Source organism: Rhipicephalus microplus, chromosome 3 (genome assembly GCF_043290135.1).
Source record: "Rhipicephalus microplus isolate Deutch F79 chromosome 3, USDA_Rmic, whole genome shotgun sequence".
In the NCBI taxonomy this organism is placed as follows: domain Eukaryota; kingdom Metazoa; phylum Arthropoda; class Arachnida; order Ixodida; family Ixodidae; genus Rhipicephalus; species Rhipicephalus microplus.
In genome coordinates, this window is record NC_134702.1 from 189577403 (window position 1) to 189582586 (window position 5184).

Consider the following 5184-nt stretch of genomic DNA (forward strand, 5'->3'; position numbering starts at 1 on the left):
TTTCCAAAATTTAATAAAGCACTGACAATGTCAACTACACTACCATCAACATCTGCTTAATACAGCTCAATTAAGAATCCCCACAAATGTAGGAGGCCTTTCTGCAGAGCCACTCAATGACATGACAAGTACACTCAGCTCCTGCAGTCTGCTTTGGTATGCATAGTTGCACACTTCCGAAGTATACGCTACCTTTGACACTCCTATCTCTCCGCATAGTTTACAGTAACTATATGCCTCAGTAGTGCAGATATTGTCTAACTACGCCCATTTCATTTGTGTAGTGTTTATGAACTGTTAACTATATTTCTATATTAATTTTTTTGTAGAATCTTCTATAAGAATTTTCTTTGTATTTGTATAATTTTCCAGCATCAAGAAAGAAATTGTGCAGCACATGCACAACGAAACTTGCCTCGCTGGGGGTAGGGTCGCATTATGAAAGTCTTCAGGGGAAAGGCTTCATCCCCTACTAATACATAGGGTATAAGTCCTATGCTTCCGACATTTGCTGGCGGGGGAACTTCAAACAGTCTTCTGTTAAAGCAATCCAGCAAACGGGACCTTAAAAAATTCCACTGTCTTCTTCGCCTCCAAAGTGGCCCATGTCAACGTATGTAAATCTGGAATACAGTGATAGGTAATGCTGTATGAGAACACATATTGTTCCCTTTGTGCAAAGGACTGGTTTTCCATAGCGAGTCCAGTAGTACATGTACTGGCCATCTGTAAAAACTTGCAGAATGTAATTATCCTCCAAAAATGAGCATACAGTGTACAAGAAAAGTTTATTAGGCTTAGTGGTCACCCCGCAAATGAATACCGTAAATATTGTGCAGGATGATCCACCTTTTTGTTACATGTGGCTCTTTACGTACAAGTCATCAGTTTGACCAGGGCTGTGGTCGCAGTGCTTTGATGTAAGTGAAACGCTACATGTATGTGTCTGTGTGATGTCAAGGCATGTGAAAGATGAAACACCAAGCAACCGAAACTTTGAAGCCTTCCAATTAGACGTGTGATGTCCGACACTGGTCTGTACCTACTTTGCTCTCTTTTAATCACGTCTTATAATGAGGCATAGCCTCCCCGCCAAAGGCTTCACTTCCTCATCATTACTGTTGCCATATTCACGCTAAAAAGGGAAAAACACACAGTGGGAGAACCAAAAAGAAAATCTAGTAGACATAATTATACAGCACACCACCCAGACTTCACTTCCTCCTCACTCATCCGGTAGGTGTAAAAAAAGCGAGTGATGGTGTTGTCGTAGATGCAACACTGCTTTCTGGCGACAGGTTTTAAGGCATGCCAGTGGCAGTGGTAATGAGTACAAGAGAGAGGGAAGGGATAACAGTATTACTATTAATAAGGTCTCTCTGAACAAATGGAAATCGTTATGAATATCTATGAGTGTAAGTAATAATGCAAGTGTGGAACCCCACAGTTTAGCATGAACGTAAGTGACTGTAACACCATTGAAGATAATGTTGAATGAGTATGACAATCTGCTTGTTATGATATTGTCACGTGCTCGCCCAAGAAAGACGATGACACTTCTGCATGTGCCAGGAAGGACTACGAATTGGACGAAGAAGAAGAACTCGCTTGCGCGTTCTAATTAAAAAGACCGACCAGCTTCTGGCGTCTCAGTCTCTACGGCAAGACCTCTGTTTTGACGTCGTGACACTGGTGGAGGTGCTGGGGCCTACAACCGGATGCAGGACAGTCTTGCTCGGACCCGTTCACCTAGTCCAGAGACCCAGCCCCTCGTCACGACTCCGGTGCACCGATTCAGTCGGCGCCTACTAGGCCTAAGTCCGGAGTCCGTATCTGTTCCGCCTCTAACCAGCATGGCAGCTCCTACCACATCCACGGCTACCCTTCCATCGCAGACCACTCTTCCCTCCCAGGTGACTCTTGAACATCCTCGTGTTCCTGAAGTTTTTCATGGGGAAGAGTACGAGGATGTCGAGGACTGGCTCGAACAGTTCGAACGGGTCGCTGTATCTAACAACTGGAACGAACAGCACAAACTTGGCCGTGCATATTTCGCCCTGGAAGATAGCGCTCGCACGTGGTACGAGAACCACGAGGCTACTTTCCAATCTTGGGAAGATTTCCGTCGACAGCTCCTCGCAACATTTTTGAACACGGACCGACGGGATCGCGCACAGCAACTGATTGAGGCTCGCGCTCAAAAACCCAACGAAACAGCTGCCATGTACGCAGAGGGTATGATCCGTCTGTTTCGACGAGCTGACCCTGACATGCCCGAGGCAAAGAAGGTGCGTCACCTAATGCAGGGTGTCAAAGAACCAGTGTTTGCGGGCCTCGTACGAAATCCACCTACAACCGTAGATGAATTCATAAGAGAGGCGACTGTCATCGAGCGCGCACTGCGACAACGATACCGACACTTTGACCGCCTGCCGAACCACACGGCAGTAAGTGCTGCAGCTCAGAACACTGCCGTGTGTGAAAGTTCCCTACGACAAATGATTAGGGAAATACTGCGTGAGGAACTTCGGGCCCTCTGCGTCCCTCCTAACCAACCGCCCGTCGCATCTGTTGCCGAAATCGTCCGCCAGGAGTTGAGGCAAGCCGTTACACCACCGGCGCCAAGTCCTGAGCCACATCCAGCGAGCTACGCTGATGTGGTCCGTCGTCCTCCACCGTCATTTGTGGCGACACCCTTCCAGCCACGACCCGCGGCCGTACCTTGGTGGCAACGGGATTCCATGAGACGACCACCAGTTCGCCGAACTGACTTGTGGCGCATGGCCGACCGTCGACCTATTTGCTTCCGCTGCGGAGAACCAGGCCACATTGCTCGCTATTGCCGTCATAGCAATTCCGGCTTCGGGAACTTTTCTCGTCCCGCTTCTTTCAGCTCTGAAGACCGTCGTGACAACAATGCCGATCAACTGTCGACTGGCCAAGCAACTACACTGCGTCGCTGGCGATCTCCATCTCCTGCGCGTCACCGTGGCTTCCCTCAGAGCTACGCGGACGTCACCAGAGGCCGTTCGCCTAGCCCGCGCCGGGGAAACTAACTGCTGCGACCTCCGGGGGCAAGGTTGCCAATCGTCGAGACACCGAAAAGTTCCCCCTATCATCGCAAGAAGATATGACAACCACGACGAATACGACGACGAATACGACGACGAATACGACGACGAATACTAATGCCGGTGAAGTTGTACGTGCTGATCTTAGCGTTTTCATTGACGGACATTACGTCACAGCACTGGTCGACACTGGCGCCGACTTTTCAATCATGCGACAAGAACTCGCCGACCGCCTTAGAAAGGTCAAGACACCGTGGACAGGGCCACACATAAGAAGTGCTGGTGGTCAGCTGATGACTCCCACGGGTAAATGCACCGCTCGACTTCGCATTGGGAATTCTAGCTTCGTGGCCACTTTCGTCCTGTTGCCAGACTGCTGTAAAGAGCTAATTTTGGGCATGGATTTTCTTCGAGATCATGGCGCTGTTATCAACATCCCTCAACGCATGGTGACGTTTTGCGCACATCCGTATGTCGACGACAACAGCGACGAAATACGGGGCAGTTTGCGAATAGCCGACGATGTGACGCTCCCACCGAGATCCTGCTGCCTTGTGTCTGTGTCCAGTGGGCGGCCTTCCTATAAGGATGTGATAGTGGAGCACATAGTCGCTCTTTTGCTCACGCAAGGCATTTCCATCGCGAGAGGCATCCTAACGCTTACTGGTGGACAGGCAGAAGTGCTCCTTACAAACTTCAGCAACGAGCGCCGTCAAATACAGAAGGCCACATGATTAAGTCGAGAATTACCATGAGGGGAAATTCAACCAAGTTGCCTATTCATTGTCATTACTGCTTGAGAAGGCCAGTAAGAAAAAGAATTTCACCTGTAATGTACATCACACACTGCAAGGAAAACAACACTGAAGGTTTTCTTGTAGTTTAAGTTCCTTGAACCGGTATTCCTTGGGCATTCAATGATGACATGTTTTCCATCTATGCTTCCCAAACAATTAGGAAAATTCCAAAATTCCTCCATATCTGCAGTAATCTAGATCCATCAAGAAAGAGCCACAAAAAATAAAATCAATATAAATGAACTCAGTGGCACAAAATGCTTGTTCAAAGATAAACACTGGAATGCAACATGGAATATGACAATTAAACATAAAGTTATGCAGATGCCTAGTTGGAGCTGAGTTGTGGTTTGCAGATAATTGAAGCACTCACAGCATTACAACACACACTGTCGGACTAAAATAGGCCGATTTCTTGAAACATATTATGTACCAGCACAGAACCAATGAAATTAAATTTTGAACATGTTTAAATATTCAAAAAGCAGTTATTGCATCAGAGTCATTTACCTGAATGGGCACCAAGCAATTTCTATAGCAATTTTTTAAATGAATTCGGCAAGTAACAACGTACTACTCTTGAAACGGAAATACTTTGCAAGCCGAGCTCAAATTATTTTACCATTACTGCAACCTGAGTGTATACTTCCTGTTGTCATTTCACAAAGGAGTGCACTGCCAGCCACTCATTCGCTGATGTTTTAATGTTACCAAGCAACCACTTTATCATTCGCCTTGCTGTGGCCAACTGCTTGCATAATTCCAGTGGACTGAGAGGAATAACTTATTTCTGATTATTTTTGTAACTGCAGCACGTTACATGGCCATGAGGAACACTGACTTCTTCATTTGAAAAAAAGCACTCAATTTAGACTACCTAATGTAGTTAATGAAAAGTTCAATGAGATAAGTTGCTTGTGAATGTATTTTTCAAAGAAAAATGATGAAACCACAGCAATCCTCATATGCCAATGATACACATCAGCCACTAAAATAAAAAAAATCCAGTATGAATGGTCCTCTCATTACCCTTTTCCACTCCCAGTTGTCTGAGGAAACTTCATGTACAGTGGTTGGAGAACATGCCACAGCACGGCGGTTCTTTCCCTTACTATATCACCTGGCGTGGATCGTCCTGTCAGAAAGTTGAATGACAGATTTTGGAAGGTGTCTCGATTAGCAAGAAATCTGAAAATACAAAAAATGTTTCTAAGGCAACACGTCTACTTTTCTTCCACTGAGCTGAATGCTTAATGCTGCTGAAGACAATGAATGGCTCTTGCTTCAAAACACCGATCGCAATGCTGAACTAGAGA